The sequence below is a fragment of the Trichosurus vulpecula genome, chromosome 2, assembly GCF_011100635.1.
Source record: "Trichosurus vulpecula isolate mTriVul1 chromosome 2, mTriVul1.pri, whole genome shotgun sequence".
NCBI lineage: Eukaryota > Metazoa > Chordata > Mammalia > Diprotodontia > Phalangeridae > Trichosurus > Trichosurus vulpecula.
Window position 1 is genome coordinate 138,704,434 of NC_050574.1, and position 17,677 is coordinate 138,722,110.

A 17,677-nucleotide genomic window follows, 5' to 3' on the forward strand; every position below is an offset into this window, starting at 1 on the left:
CCGGGCAACATTAATCAGCTAGAAAACTGAAAGTTTCTGGCCTAGAATGTTCCAAGGATAGAAGTTTCAGGATCTGGGAGAGGGGAGGTATCCAAAGAAATGACAGGGGCTTAGGGTGTGGGTACAAGACATGAGACACAGAGATATGACTAAGGAATTGACAGCCTGTTGGACAAAAAAAAGATTCCTACTTGTTCTGTTGAATGGGGGCTTGGACTGTACATGCAAAATTAGGATTACCTAAAACTAAATATTTTGACATGCTACTACATATGCATAATTTGACATTAACTGATTGTGCCAATCAAGAGTTTCATAATGAAGTGGTAGCAATTACAATATAAAAAATTTTGTTTCTAAACACAAAGATATCATCACCAAAGGAACACTTGCACTGGAAAATTCTTTAAGTCTGTGCAGAGGAAATGAATTTTTTTCCATTACACAGTTGTTTAGCTAGACATGTCATATTTGCTCATATAATCACTGTACCTTTTATCCTCATTTTTTAAGGTGAAGATAGAGCTGTAATAAATATGCAAAGTATCCAAATGAGAAAATTCAAATTGCCTGATCCAGAAACTTTAGGGAAGAAGTTATTTGGTGGTGTCTTTGTAAATCTTTTAATAGATTATGCTTTCCCTCCTCCACCTCTCCATCCATTTCTCTTTTTCCTACTCTTCTTTCTTCCTGTTTAATGCAGCTTAAAATTTTCTTGCTCAGCGGGACCTGATAGCTTAACTCAGTGTGTGACAGCCTCCATTTCTATGAATAACTATTCCACTGGAAATAAGTTCCTTCACAGTTGAAGTCTTTACGCTGGTTAAAAATATTCTTTGCATAGAAAATGTGCAATGACTCAGGACTATAAGAATAAAAGAAAACTTCATGTATCTTAAGAGTACTTTCCCAACAATAGGATCAAAATGCCCCAATCCTTTTATTTTCTAATACTCTCAGATATAGTCACTAGTAACACTACCTAACTTCTGCAGGATCAAATTAGTGAGTTTTCTTTAAATGGTTATTCAGTAGTTTCAATCCTGTCCAGTTCTTTGTGACCCTGTCTGGGGTTTTCTTGGCCAAGATAATGGAATGGTTTACCATTTCCTTATCCAGATAGTTTTACAGATAAGGAAGCTGAGGCAAACAAGGTTAAGTGACTTGCTCAGGATCACACAAGCTAATAAGTTTCTAAGGCCAGATTTGAACTCAGGTCTTTCTGACTCCAGGCCCTATGCTCTAACCACTGTACCACCTAACTGCCCCTCTTTAAATGGTAGGGTCCCAGAAATAACTAATTTTTAAAAGAGTGAAAACTGTTAAATATATAGTGAATTTAGACCCAGCTATTTTTAATGTAATTATTTCCTTGGAAGGCATACAAAGTGTTTAGAGACATGAATAAGTAATGTTAGAGTTTATTAGTTGCACAGACTTCCACATTAGCTCTGTATAGATATATACATATATTATTATATATTATAATATATTATATGCATATTATATATTATATGATATATATTATTGGTGGTGGCCTCAGTTTTTGTTTTATTTTTGACTTCAAGTCTGTTGTCTCTAGCCTGCTGAAATCTTTTTAGATCTTGACCATGGCTGTCCCTTTCATATTTGTGTTATCTTCAGACTTAATAAACATGCTCTCCCTGTGTTTATAAAAATTATTGATAAAAATATTGAATAGCTCAGGGCCAACGATAGATTCCTGGAACACTCCACTAGAAACCTCCCTCCTTTATTTTTGGGGAAAGAGCATGCAGGCACTAGGTGGAAAAGGAGGTGGCACGGGGAGCACAGATAGGAAGGCCTAGTATATGGGCACATGTGACTCTGTAACAATTTCATGGATTCTTTCAAAGATTATGTATAATGGTTCAGGAATCATACTTACTATTTTTTTCAATATCCCAGGATATAGTTTGCCTTGGACTAGTAACTTGAAGCCATTATATCTTTTATCATCTCTTATTTGTGTTTCAACTTTTGCTTTGTCCTTCCCAATCCAAAGATCATACCACCTGGATGAAAAAACATAAGCAAAAAAGATTTAAGTAGTTCTGCCTTCTCTTTGCCGTCTGTTATCATCCTTCCCTTCTCTCCAAGCAGTATTCCTAATCCTTTTTGATCTTCCTTTTCTCAACATAGCTAACAATGAATGAGAGGTAGATAAAGGGTTTTGCCAACTATCTCTTGTAACAAAACAACAAAAAATTTAAAAGGGAAAAAAATACCACAAAACCAACCAACACATCAACCATGCCTAATGCAATATTCTACACCCATACCTCCACCCCCCCTTGCTTCCATTTTTTAAACACTTAAAATAAATCTGAGTCAGTTGAGATTCTCTACAGAGTCATGCTGGTCTCTTTTAAAAGCCCTCCTACTCTCCTTTTTCCTCCTGAGGAGAAACGTTCTTGTTTGTGTCTTCAGAATTTCATTCTTGAAAGTTTCCATCCCTCTTGGGATGAGTTCCTCCCTGGACATTTAGGCCATGTGATCCTACCCATCTTTTCCCTGACTCCTTTGAAATCTACTCTGAAAATCTAGGGTGTGTGTTAAATTATGTCTTGCTTTCTTTCCCTTCTTTATCACAAATTCTAAATGTCTCTTGAAACCAAGGATGAATACCCTCTCCCCACAAAGGGTCCCACTCTGGGTTCAAGTGGACACAAATTCCTGGGGGATTTTGACCACCAAAGACAGATTAGGATCTTCTTAATCTTTGGCTCATTATTCCTTTACCTTGGAGTACCAGGAGAAGTCTCTAAAAATTTAAGTTTGGTTCATACCTAGGGTCTCCTTGAAAGGTTAAGTTTGTTTCCACTTAATGTACAAACTAGTAGATATCAGTTATAAGACAGCTATTCATTTTCTACACTACAAAGGACTTATAGGTGTGCATTGACAGATACCTACAACATAAACCAGTAATCTAGAACTCCTAATACACTTTCCCAAGACATAGACTCATAGGGAGACTGATGGCACTGTTGAATAAACATTTTACTTTTACCTTGGATCTGTATTGTTTAAGCAGTTCACTCAATACCTCTCTTCTGGCTAGCTAGGCATTCATAGGTATGTCCTCCTGTCAGTGGTCATCTTTTCCAAGAAGGATGGAGCTACAGGAAGTACCTCCCCTGGACAAGTGGCACCTATTGCTTTAAAGCTCACGAGGCAGCTGCCAAAGCTAGGAGGATCCATCTTGGGATCACTGTTTGGTTATGTGTGCCCAGGGAGAGAAGCTTAGAGCAAAAGGAGCTAGAGATATGTGATCCAATCTCAGGCTAACTAGAGAAGCACATGCTGTAGCTGCCATATGCATGTAGCCACCATAGTAGATGGAGATGGGGAGGAAAATTCCTTCCTCTCTTCTCACTGGAAATCCAAAAGAGGCAGCTGTTGAAGTCCTCAGATGGGAGGAGGGGGGGAACCTGAAGCCTCGAGGCCACATGTCTTTCTAGGTCCTCAAGTACAGCCCTTTGACTGAATCCAAACTTCACAGAACAAATCCCCTTAATAAAAGGATTTGTTCTGTAAAACTTGGACTCAATCAAAAGGCCAGAACCAAGGACCTAGGCCACAAGTGGCCTCAAGGCCACAGGTTTCCTACCCCTGTCCTAAGACATTGAATAAGAAAGGATGAGAGGGAATAAGGGGTGGTGGTTCCTATATGCCAGGTGCTGTACAAAGTGCAGGGGATACAAAGAAAGACAAAAACACTGTACCAATCCCCAAAGAACTCCCAATTACATACTTAAGAGTGTGGGATGTGGGATGTGGGATGCGGAATGTGATCTCAGAGGGAAGGTAGTAGCAGCAAGAAGACTGGGAAAAGCCTTTGGTAGGAGGTGAAATTTGAGCTGAGTCTTGAAGGAATCCAGGGAACCTAGAACATGGAGATGAGGCAGGAGTGCATTCTAGGACAGCCAAGGCAGAGGCACTGAGGCAGGGGATGGAGTGTCAAGTGAGAACAAAAGCAAGTTGGCCACTTTATGTCTTGTAGAGTTTGTGGCTTGTAAGAAGATTAGAAAGGTGAGGAAAGGCCAGGCCAAAAATTTAACAAAGGAATCTATATACATATTTGATCCTAGAGGAAATAGGGAGCCATTGGAGTTTATTGAGGTGGGGGAGGGGTGTGTGTGTGTGTGTGTGTGTGTGTGTGTGTGTGTGTGTGTGAGAGAGAGAGAGACAGAGAGAGAGAGACAGAGACAGAGAAAGAGACAGAGAGACAGAAACAGAGATAGAGACAGAGACAGAGAGACAGAGACAGAGAGTCAGACTTATGTTTTAGCATCATCACTTTGGCAGCTGAATTAGGGGTGAGTGGGAGAGTAACCAGGTTTGTTGTTGTTCAGTTGTTTTCAGTCGTGTTCGATTCTTTGTGACCTCATTTGAGGTTTTCTTGGCAAAGATATTGGAGTGGTTTGTCATTCCTTCTCCAGTTCACTTTACAGATAGGGAAACTGAGGCAAATGGGATTAAATGACTTGCCCAGGGTCACACAAGTAGTAGGTGTCTGAGGCCAGATTTGAATTCAAGAGGATGAATCTCCCTGCCTTCAAGCCCAGCGCTCTATCCAGTGGGCCACCTAGCTGCTTCAACATATTGTTTCCCATACTCCTTATCTATTTCCTTCTATTGGCCAGCTGTTCTGTAGTATACTCTTAGAACAATACTTGAGTATGGGAACATAAATATGATATCATGTATGTGAAAAATTTAGAAAATTTTAAAGCACTACATAAATGTCATCTATTATTATTTATTGTATGCACAAATGTCAGTGTTTGCCTTGAGTCATTCTGAGTAATAAATCTGATAACACTACTACATAATAATACAGAACTGTTACGATGTCAATACTGCTTAGCCAGGACTTTAGTCTGCTTGACCTTGGGAAGGGTCTAGTGAGGCCCCATAGTAAATTCCTGTTGGTAGCTGAATTCCAGGATATTTCATTGCATTATTCTACTAGAACAGCTTAATGACTGAATCATTAAGAGAGGCAGTATGGGGTATTAGATGGAATGTTGTCAGGAAGGCTGGACTTGGAATCTTGCCTCAGACCCTTACCAGCTTGTTTCTATTCAGAAGTCACTGGACCTTAGTTTCATCATCTGTAAAATGGGAATCACAACAGCATCTGCTTCACAGAGTTGTTATGAATTCAAGCGAAGTAATATAGGTTAAAAAAAAAAAACTTACAAACCTCCAATCTTTTAGAAATATCAGCTGCTTTTTTTAATTAAATGATTTTGTTACCAATTGGGTTCTATTACCAATTGAACCACAGGCTCAGGATTGAGGAATTCTAGAATAAAGATGAAAAACCTATTTTTATATTTATAAATATATTTATATTTATTTATATATAATATATTATATATAAATTATATAATACATTATGTATAAATTATGTAATATTATATATTTATATTTTTAAAGATCATCTATTCTGCTATTTCCATAGTGAATAATTCCTTCCACTTAAAAATACTTCCTTTGTTATTTTGACACATCTGTAATTTTATGAATGTGGGTGCTCTCTTCAGAAACTCCTCTAGACTTTCTCTTCCTATGTAAATCTTGCCCATGTCTTTCTGCCAATAGTCTACAGAGGATCTACCCCATGCCTTGGAAGTTTCTTTTGGTTATTAACTATTTAATACCAATGCAGCGTTAGGATTGTCTCCCTATCATCCCTCTTTCTGACCACCTGACCAGTCAACCTCCCTTAGTGGTCATTCTAAAAAAAAGGTCTTTTATTCCATTGTTTGAGGACATATTAATTTTTTTTAATGGCAGACCCTCCTTAGACCTACTGTGCATATTTTCATTGACCTTTGAGTCACCTTCAATTTTAATTCTGGAATTTTGGTATCCTATGATTCACAGCAATGCAGGTATAACCAAGATAATATTGGCAAGAAAAATACAGTAGTAAGCACCCTGGCATTATTTGAAAGAGTGGTGCAGCCTTCCAAATATGATCCAATCCCATCTTCTCTTCCTATTTAATTCTGTGCTGAGCTCATTGTCTGCCTGCAGTGCCTAGTCAGGATCTAGGTACTTATAAATCACTCGATGGGTTGCCCATGCAGCTGCATTGCATCATCTGGCCAATAGACCTTCCATTTTTTTCCAATGTCAATGTCTTGGTCAATCTCTTTAATGAATCTCATTGAAAATGAATTTCCTGCAGGATCCTGAGGACAGATGCCATCAGCACAATGCCATCTGCAAATAGGATAATCCATACAAATCCTCTATCAATAGGTAATCTCTGTCTTGTTTGGATTTATGCAGCATATCTTCCATGTCTTGCTTCATATTTTTCTTCACCCTCCCCTTCCCCGCCCCCCCGCCCCCCACTGCTATTGATAGAGGATTGCTGGAACAAAGTTAATCCCTGTGGATGCAACTACCAACAAAGAAATCCTAATTGAATTGAACATATGCATGAGACACTCATAGGAGGAAAGCCTTTAGGGCTATGTTTGGCTCTACTAAATCTAATGCTTTTTTATAATCAATAAACATAGCAGTATCTCATATTTTTTCCTTCTTTCACCCAGAATTGTGTGGCTGTGAAATGTGGGCTGCTGCAGAGGATTATTTGTTAAGGCCTACTTGTTCCCTTCTCAAATTTCTGAGACTCAGCATGGTGTAGCAGATAGAACACTGAACCTGAACTCAAAAATATCTGGGTGCAAATCCTGAAACTAATGTTTATTGTGTGATCCTAGGTTATTTAACTTCTATCAGTTTCAGTTCCCTCATCTGAAAAATTAGGGTGATATTAGCATAAGGTCATTGTGAGGATGAGATAAATGAGATATTGTTTGTGAAAGGATAAGGATAGGGATTTGACCTGTGATTTCACTATTATAGAGAGAATTCTCAGAGGAGGAAACTCCCTCTAGCAGTGCAAGCCAGCCTCTTCTCTGCAAGAAAAGACACCTAGAGCACTGAGGTTAGGTGACTTGGTTCACAAAGCCCAGAGTGTGTCAGAAGTGAGAATTCAATCCAGATCTTCCTGGTTCCAAGGCCACTCCTCTTTTTGCTCTGCCTAATTTCATCAAGGATACCCTCAGTGCATTTATCAGATCATTGTGATAAAGATTTTGTAGGGACAGACAGCTGTTACTGTCTCTGTGACCTAGGTTGGGACATTTCTCCTCTCTTGGACTCATTTTCCTCATCCAAAAAATGAAAGGGTGTGGCTGGATGATTCCTAAAGTTGTTTCTAGTTCTAAATTCTATTATCTATGACTTGAGGCACATCTTCTCAGTTGCCCTTTGGGGGAATTTTTTAAAAGAAAAAAAACATATATGCAGGATGGCTGAAGCATATCCTTTAGTCCATGGAACTGTATCATTGTTTGAGGAATTATCATCAAACTTAAATAAGAAAGGAAACTTAGAGGTCATCTAACCCAACTTCTTCATATTTTTTTAAAGAATGCTTTTAATAGATGTTGCCATGTAAAATGCCTATAATTTCCAAGTCATATGGAACAAAAAGCTTTCAAAATACAGTCTGTCAGAAGAAATCAAAATCATATAGAGACAGGATGAGGTACATAACCATCCCCATCATCTTGTTTGCTACTGAACCAACTGGAACATTTTACAGATGGGAAAGCCAAGGCCCAAAGGGGATTTATTGTACCAGTATGTGGAATTCTCTTTGCGATTCTGAAGAGTTAATCTTATTCAAAACTGAGAAAAACTTCGTAGGAAAAACTTTAGCATCGCTCCATTAGCCTTGCATATTTTATTTCTATTATTATTATTATTATTAATCTCAATAAGTGTTCTAAAATTTCAGCAGCTTTTTTTTCCTTCTAGGATTAAATACAGATTCTTCTATTTGATATTTAAATACCCGGATTCCTGGCTCCAGTCTACTTTCTCAGGTTTGTTATATATTTCTCCCCTTCATAAAATTTACAAGCCAGCCAAATTGCCTGATATATAATAAATGCTTAATACAATACTCTCTACTTCCTTCCTGCTTTCCTTCTCCCTCTTTTCCTTCCTCCCTCCCTCCCTCTCTTCCTTCTTTCCTTCCTTCTTCTTCCTTTTCCGTTTCCCCTTCCTTCTTCCCTTCCTTCCTTCTTCCCTCTTTCTTTCTTTTCTTCCTGCCTCCCTCCTTCCCTTCCTCTTTCCTTCCTTCCTTCCTTTTTTTCCTCCCTCCCTCTCTTCCTTCTTTCCTTCCTTCTTCCTCCTCTTCCTTTTCCCCTTCCTTCTTCCCTTCCTTCCTTCTTCCCTCTTTCTTCTTTCTTTTCTTCCTGCCTCCCTCCTTCCCTTCCTCTTTCCTTCCTTCCTTTCTTCCTTCTTTCCTTTCTCCTTCACCTTCTGTCCCTTGCCCATACATGAAAATGTACCGGTCCTTTTTTCCAACTTCCCTATTGCTGCGGAGAGCACTGCCATCCTCGTGGTCACCCAGGCTACGAACCTAGATGTCATTTTTTGAACTCTTTCCTCTCTTTTACCACCCCCTTCCATATTCAATCTGTTGCCAAGTCCTTTGCTACATCCCTCTGAGAAGATTAAATTGATTCTGTATCATTTTCTATTGATCCAATTTTGTTAATTGAGTTTGTCTTTGCTTAAGCCATGGTTCTCTGTCTCTGACCTTAATTCAGAATTCAGCTGAATTAAGTTTAGAAATCCAGTTCTCTTGCTAATCACTGTTCTATTCTTGCCTCGACGAATTATGCTATCCTTGGGGAAAGCCGGGTGGACACAAGGGAATTGGGCCTTATGTCTTTATACCACCGAGCTACCCTTCAAGGATGTCCAGTTTGCTATCCAAAGAAGTCTGGCCTAATATCTTTGGCTTTGTAGGTGGCCTCAAACAAGGAACTTCTCTTAGTCATAGGAGGGAAGGATGGGGCTGTTGCCAGACTCTCATTTCCAACTTCCAACCAATCATATTGTTCCTCATGCCTCAGCTATGTAACCAATTATGTTGTCATTGACCCCGTCATGTCACCTACCCTATTCTGTTCTTTATTCTGTGAAAACCTATGAAAGGGGAGCTCCCCTTTTGCTCAGGACCTTTGACTGGAAACTGAGTCATCCATCAACCCATCTCATTCTCAGGTTGCCAGCCTTGATAATCAAGTGCTATCTTGCTTGGAGAAATGTGCCTCGGTTTACCTTTTTGTTAGCTTCCACTCACAACACTCCTATATGCCCTCTTCTCCTATCTGACACAGCCACCACTCTGGTACAGACCTTCATTACCTCAACACTAGGGCTATCACAACAGCTTGCTGGTTGTTCACCCTATCTCAAGTCTCTCCCCACTCAATTCATCCTCCACTCAGCTGACAAATTCATCTTCCTAAAGAACAGATCTAACTATGTCAATCTGCCCCACCTCTTAGTCAATAAATTCCAGTGGATCTGTATTGCCTCCAGGATCAAATATAAAATCATCTGTTTTGTATTCAGAGCCTTTTCTAACCTGGCCCCCTTCTACATTTACAGTCTTCTTATACGTTATTCCCTCTTTCCCTTCCATGAACTCTGTGATCCAGTGACAGTAGCCTCATTGCTATTCCTTAGCCAAGGTACTCCATTTCCTGACTATTTTCATTGACTAGTCCACATGCCTGAAGTACTCTTCCTCCTCATCTCTGTCTTCTTAGCTTCCCCGGCTTTCTTAATGTAACCTTTCTTGATCCTCCTTAATACTAGCACCTTCCTTTATCTCTAATTGATCCTGTATATATCTTATTAGCATGTGGTTATTTGCCTATCATTAGGTTGTGAGTTCTTTAAGATCAGGGACTGCCTTCTGCCTTTCTTTGTATCCCCAGAACTTAGCACAGTGCCTTAGTACAGAGTAGGTGCTTGATTAATGCTTATTCACTAACTGACTGATTAACAGCCCTGCTTTCTGCTGGTACTACTTAATAAACTCACTTCAACTAAAGAAGTGAAGTATTCTAAAGGACACTTGTGTTTTAATGCCCAGTTTCATTATCTCAAAGGAATGAATGATGTGGAAAGTTTAGCCTCCTTGGTAAAGCAGGGATAACATTTGGTGGTAAGGAAGCCTGTTCCAGTACAGCTGCCTGTCCCACCTATGCTGAGGCTAATTCTTGCCTCTCTGTCCTGTTGTCTTCATTTGTTAGAATGAACAATATTTTCCATATCTTCTCTAGCAAACAGAGGTATGTTGTTCTGGGTCAAAAGAACAATTTTGGACTGGGTCCTCAGCTACCTCAACAGAACAAAGATTTTGCAGAAAACCCTAAGGATTGTTAACTGGCGCCATGTTGTGCTGGGTGGATTTCTTCCTTCTGCTTATCTAGAGGAGCAGTGTGACCACTTAATTGACAGGAGGTGGTAGACTGACTTGGATGATCTCTATTGCATTTGCTTTGTAACTCTTTATTTGTCCCAAAGTGACTCACCTGGAGTATGCAAGGAGCAGAACTACATCAGCTGATGAAGTCTAGAAAACTGCAAATTTCCTAGCGTTGGTAACAATCCATATGCCCTTCCAGCTTCAACTGAGAATGCTCCAAAAGGTGTTGTCACTTGGGCACAGTAACATAAATATTTCTGTCAAAAACATAGGTTAATAGGACTGGAATTTAAGTACCTCAGAGAACCATGTTGCATCAATTGACACAATACATTTTTTTAAAAAAAAGTCTAAAAAGCAAAAAAAAAATAGAGATAATAGGATGAAATTTTTGTTTCAAAGTTGAATTATAATATTTCTTATAATTTTTTGCATTTAAAGTACATTTGCACAGATAGGAGAAATGGTAGTAAATTATTGATTTTTTTAAAACTGTGTCTATTGATGGACCTGGTCCTTCTAGTGTTAAATGAACCAGTTCAGGAAAAGGGGGAAAGTTATGTCTTAACCAGAGAATGACTTAATTGGCACCTGTGCTTTCTTTCTAATGTTATCGATTGACTCCACCTGCCAATATAAATAACTGCACCCAGTAAGCACGTAAGATACAGGAGTTTATATGATACTTGGAAGAGAATGGCATTTAAAATAAACAGAGAGTTAATTCTATCCAAGGTACACCCTGCCACATAATCCCAGTCCTACTTTATGGTAAGGGAAGTAATTCACAATGCCTTGTTTACTTTGGGTCAGCCTATTGGCACTGATCAAGTAGATTCTTTTGGGAAAAAACAAATTGGAAAAGTGCTACAGGTGCCATGAAAATAGGGCTGCCTGGTCACGAAAAGCAGCTTTCTTTTTGGTGGGAGTCAGAGTGATTGGAGTTGGAGTCATAAGCCTGGTTTCTTCCGAGCTGTAGTTGAATAATCCCTCTGGAGTTTGTCACTGTCTTGGTAGGATATCCAGTACAGAGTCCAAGTTGAAGAAGGCTTCCCTATAGATGGTGAGGTCCTCTAGATGCTTTTGTTTGCATATGTCATTGTGCCAACGGCATCTTGCCCTGGAATATTGCAAAGCCCACTAAATGAGATCTATAATTGCTGAAAAAAATGTAGTCTAACCAGCCACACAGTATGTGAAAAATACCAATTGTTCAGACTGTGCTATGCATTAGGATAAATAGCCTATAAAACTAGCTCACCAATAACATAGGTCTTGGGCCAACATTTGGTTTTTTAATAATATTTTATTTTGGGGGCAGCTAGGTGGTGCAGTGGATAGAACACCAGCTTTGGAGTCAGCATGGACCTGAGATCAAATCCAGCCTCAGAAACTTAACTACTTGTGTGACCCTGGGAAAATCTCTTAACCCTGGTTGCCTCTAATAATCATAATAGTATTTTGTTTCCCCCAATTACATGTAAAAACAATTTTTAACATTCTTTAAGTTTTGAGCTCCAAATTCTCTTCTCTTTCTCCTTTCCCCTCTTCCTTAGACAGTAAGCAATCTGATAGAAGTTGCACATTAGCAATCCTGTAAAACATTACCATATTAGTCATTTTGTGGAAGAAAACTCAAACTAAAAAAAAAGAAAGGGAAAGAAAGGAAGAAAGAAAGAAAAAGAAAGAGAGAAAAGGAAAGAAAGAAAAAAGAGAGAAGAAAGGAAGGAAGAAAGAAAGGAAGAAAGAAAGAAAGAAAGAAGGAAAGAAAGAAAGAAAAACAAAAATAGTATGCTTCAATCTGCATTCAGGTGCTATCAGTTCTTTCTCTGGAGATGGATAGCATTTTCCATTATGAGTCCTTCAGAATTGTCTTGGATCATTGTATTGCTGAGAATAGCTAAGTCATTTATAATTGTTCATCATACAGCATTGCAGTTACTGCGTACAATGCTCTTCTGGTTCTGCTCACTTCATTCTGTATCAGTTCATTTAAGTCCAGTTTTTATTTTTTCTGAAATCATCCAGCTAGTCATTTCTTATAATGCAATAATACATATACCACAACTTCTTCAGCCATTCCCCAACTGATAGGCATCCCCTCAATTACCCATTCTTCACCACCATAAAAAGAGCTGCTATAAATATGCTTTTACAAATAGGTTCTTTTTTGGGCCAACGTTTTGGATGGACATTGAACTTGGTCCAGAATTGAAAAGAGAAAGATAATGGACTGGGTTGCTTTTTAGGAAATAGTGTAGTACTTTTAATGATGCCAAGTTTCTCCACGAAAGAAAGACCCATCTTTCAAATATAATGCTTAATTATTTAATATAATAAAATACTATAATTTAATAGAATAATATAATTATTTAACAATAAATAGATAACACTTATAAAGTGTTTTGTGGGCTGCTAGGTGGCACAGTGGATAAAGTGTTGGTCCTGGAGTCAGGAAGACTCATCTTCCTGAGTTCAAATCCAGCTTCAGACACTTACTAGCTTTGTGACCCTGAGAAAGTCACTTAACCCTCTTTGCTTCAGTTTCCTCATATGTAAAATGAACTGGAGAAGGAAATGGTAGATCACTCCAGTATCCTTGCCAAGAAAACCCCAAATGGGGTCACAAAGAGTTGGACATGACTGAAAAATGATTCAATAACAAAATGTCCCTTCCAGATCTAAAACTATGATGCAGATGTTACAGAGCTTTTATACAATGCATTATAGTTAATATGTGTTTCCATCTTCAAGTGTACATATGTAACACACACACACATATATATATATACATATACACACATATATTATAGGGAGAGAGAGATAGAGAGAGTGATAGAGAGGGGGGGGGGGGGGGAGAGAGAGAGAGAGATAGTGGGAGAGAGAGAGAGAGAGAGAGAGAGAACCGATACGGAAACTCACGTGTATAAGCCAGGTTAGGCTATCCAGAATCACAAAATCAATCTCAGAGTTAGAAGGAACCTCAGAGACCATTTATTCCATCCCGTACTTTACCAAGAACCCCTTTTACAAACAACATCCCCAATAAACAGTCATCCAAAGGTACAATAATGGTCCTTTTATAGTACACCCAGGCATGAGCACTGTGAGGCTAGGACAGACCAGCCATTCATTGATCTCGGGTTTATGCCAACCTCAGAGCAGCTAGGTGGTGAAGTGGATAGAGCCCTGGATCTGAAGTCAGGAAGAAATGAGTTCAAATCCCATCCTCAGAAACTCCCTAGCTGAATGACCCAGAGTAACTCACTTAATCTCTGTCTCAGCTTCCTCAACTGTAAAATGGGGATAGTAATTATGGCACCTATCTCCCAAGGGTTATTATAAAGGTAAAATTAAATAATATTTGTAAAGTGCTGAGCACAGTACATGGCACACGGTACTACAGAGTAGGCAGTGAATAAATGCTTATTCCCTTATTTTCACCCCAGTATTCTATCTCTATCTATGAACTTATACAAGGAAACAAGGTGACAGCCAGCATGTCAGATTTGGGCTGCAAAACATGTTGCTTTTTTTCAATATGAGAAGGATCGTAATCATGATTATTGCCAGTGCCTTGCCTCAGTTAATCACGAGAATAAGGAATGAAATAAGCAGCTTGCACAGGCAGCTGCTACCAGCTTTAATCAGATTTAGCTCATGAAGTAATTGCTCCTACGCTTTCTGATTTCGTTTCTGTTTTTCATCTTCTCATAGTTGCGATGGGCAATACCATCATAGATTTAGCACTGAAGCCCCTCCTTTATCTACTGTTTTCAGTTCAATTTATGTTTTTGAGTACTTAGAACTGTGTTCTTAAAACTTGGGGACCAGGAATCCCTGGAGTTTGGAGAGAAAGCTGAATTATTGTGGAGCATGGATTTAAGAAGGTACAAAAAAGTGGCCTTTACTGGTTTCCTTCCTGCTGCTAGTCCCTTCCCTCTAAAATTACATTCCATTTACACTGTATATATCTTGTATATACATAAAAATAAGAACCTTATATAGCATTTTAAGGTTTGAAAAGCACTATGCAAATATTATCTCATTTGATCCTTCCAATAACCCTGGCAGGTTGGTTCTATGCTATTACAGATGAGGAAACTAAGGCAGTCAAGTAACTTGCCCAGAGTCGCATGCCTAGCTGAGGATTCAACTCAGATATTCCTGACTCCAGGTCCAGTACTCTGTCTTCTGGACCACCAGCTGCCTCATAGCTGCTCACATCATCTCCTCAATAGAACATGTGCTCTTTGAGAGTAACTGTTGGGTTTTTTCTTTCTTTGTATCCCCAGCACTTAGCACCTTGGCAGTCACACAGTACATGCTTAGTAAATGCTGGTGGACTGATTGAGTATTTAATCACATCTCCGGAGACCAAGCGCAGTTCTTAAAAAAAAAAAGCTATGGTACTCCTCAGTGTCAGATCTTTCCCAGCCTTCTGGAAACAGCAAGCACTCAAAGACATTTCCTTCACTTGTTTTTGGCCCGGAAGATTTGTTTTGATAACAGAAGGGAGATGTGTCCTTGACAGGTCGTCTTCCAAATAAAAAGGTTTTCAGGTTTCAGACCAGAGCGAGCCTTCATTGGGTCGCAGGAAGGAAGGAAACAAACATTATTAAACACCTCCTATTTGCCAGGCATTGTGCTAAGCACATTACAATATTATCTCATTTGATTCTCACAACAAGCCTGGGAGGTATGTGCTATTATCAGCCCATTTTACAGTTGAGGAAATTGAGGTACACACAGGTTAACTGACTTGATCAGGGTTACACAGCTAGTAAGTATCTAAAGTTGGATTTGAATTTAGGTGTTTTGATTCCAAGCCTAGGGCTTTATCCACTGTGTCACCTAAATCATAGATCTAGAGCTGGAAGGGACCTCAAAGGCCATCTAGTCCAACCCCCTCGTTTTCCACATGAAAAATCTGAAGACCAGGGAGGTTAAATGACTTAAGATCCCACAGGTAGCAAGCATCAGAAGTAAGATTTGAATTATGGTGCTAGGAGACCAGAGTCAGGGCTCTTTCCGTCACACCACACTGTGTTGGTTAAGATGAAAATATTTAAAGCTTCTTGCTAATATCTCCTGCCTTGGTCCCTATCCTTCAGCCATATCTCTTCATTTTCAACTCCCACATCATTTAGTCTCTTATCCATTCATCCATGTGTATAGTGAAGCACTGTAAAAGGTAGTCCCCATCCCTAGGGGACATGATGACCACAGAAACAATTTGTCCAAGGGAACCAGAAAGTTCTCATCATCAGCATTGAAAGACAAGGCAATGACTCAGAGAATCCCAATGATGCAGACATCTGACAAAAGAAGTTTAAAAACAAGGCAGCAATTAGGAGTCACAACTGTCAAGTTGCCATTGGAACATCCAAAGTGTTTTGCATCCTTAATAAATAACAGAAAGCAGATCTACATGGAGACCAAAATAAAAAGAGCTAGATTACTCGATCATGTACTTACACTCTTTAAACTCAGAATTCCTGGGTATATTTTTAACTGACCATAGGAAGAATGGACCAGATGGTACACATTTTTGTCAGTTTTATAAAGCTTTATAAGCATTTCTAGGGGTGGTTTTTAATGTTCTAGTGAAAGGATCGTTTGAATAAAAATGTTAGTATTATATCAGCAACTTGAAGTGAGAACTTGCATCTATCATACCCAACTTTGCTAAGGTTCTTGAATATCAGGAAGTCTGTCATAATCTTTTACATAATAGAGCAAATAAGAGAACATAGTTACATTATTTTTAAAAATATTTTATGTTTTGTTTTTATATCACCTTCATATCCAAATACATGCCTTCCTTCACTCTTCTCAAGAGAACCATCCCCTGCAACAAAGAACAAAAAAAGAGAGAGGAAGAAAAAGTAGTTCAGAAAAACTAACCTAAACATCAAACAAGTCTGTTAGTAGTTGCAGTACTCCACACTTATGGTCTCCCACCTCTGCAAAGAAGGGAGGGAGGTGTGTTTTTTCTTCTGTTCCTTGAGGCCAAACTTGGTCATTATACTTACACAGCCTTTGGAGATTTTTCTGTTTTGTTTGTTTGTTTGTTCTTTCCATTTATGTTATCGTGATTATTCCTGTTTTCAACATTTTCCTGGTTTTGCTTAATTCACTTTTTGTCAATTCATAGAAGCCTTCCTATGCTTCTCCCTATTCTTCATATTCATTGTTCCTAACAGGACAGTAATATTCCATTATAGTCACGTACCACAATTTTTGAGCCATTCTCCAAATAATAGGTTTCCACTTTTTATCCAACTCCTTGCTACTTCAAAAAGTGCTGGTATATTTTGCTGTGTTTGGGACCTTTTCTTTCTATCTTTGACATCCTTGGGGTAATCCATAGCAGAGGATCTCTAGATCAAAGAGTTTGGACATTTTGGTTTAATATTGCCTTCCAGAATGGCTGGACCAACTCACAGCTCCACAGTGTATTAGTATGCTTGTCTTTGAACAAGTCTTCCAACCTGAACAAATCATATTCAAAGAATCTATTTATGAAGCAGAGCTTACATAAATTACTGACAAGTTATTTTTTTCTGATGATGATTTCGTCAAGCTCTACTAAAGAGCAGAATAGACCATTGCTCCCTCTTGATCCTTCTCCTCATCTCAATGGGCCTCAACATGAATGATTATTCTTTGCTTTTAAAAATTCCTCATGGCATAGTGGGTAGAGTGGGGGGGGCTTGTAGTAGGGAAGACATGGTGGATTTAAATCCAATCTCTGACACGTACCACCTGTGTGACCATGGGCAGATCATTTAACCTCTCTGTGCCTCAATTTCCTCATCTGAAGAATGAGTAAAATAATACCTATAATAGCTATCTGATGAGGTTGTTGAGAAACTCAGATGAAATATGTATAGCATATTTCTCAAGCTCAAAGCCATTATTATTTCTATCCTTGGCTTCCAAACCATTGTTGTGGATTAGTTTGCTTCTCGAATGGTGCATTGCACATAATAAATATACAAAAATATTTCTTGAATGTATGAATCTATTCTTTTATTTACTAGGTACTGGGCATATAGTAGACACTCAATAGTCTTACTTCATTCTTCTTTAAGCATTTCAATTCAACAAATGTTAAATAAACAAGCATTAAAACTTATGAGGAGTCAGCTCCATAATATTCACTGACCAAGAGGGCTCCTGGGACTCAAAAAAAAAGGACAGAGAAATATCTAATAAACATCCCTTGCACACATATACCAATCACATCCCCATCTTTGAATGGACCAAAATATAGACCCAAACTTGAATGAGTTCTCATTCTGCTCCTCTGGCAGCTAGGTG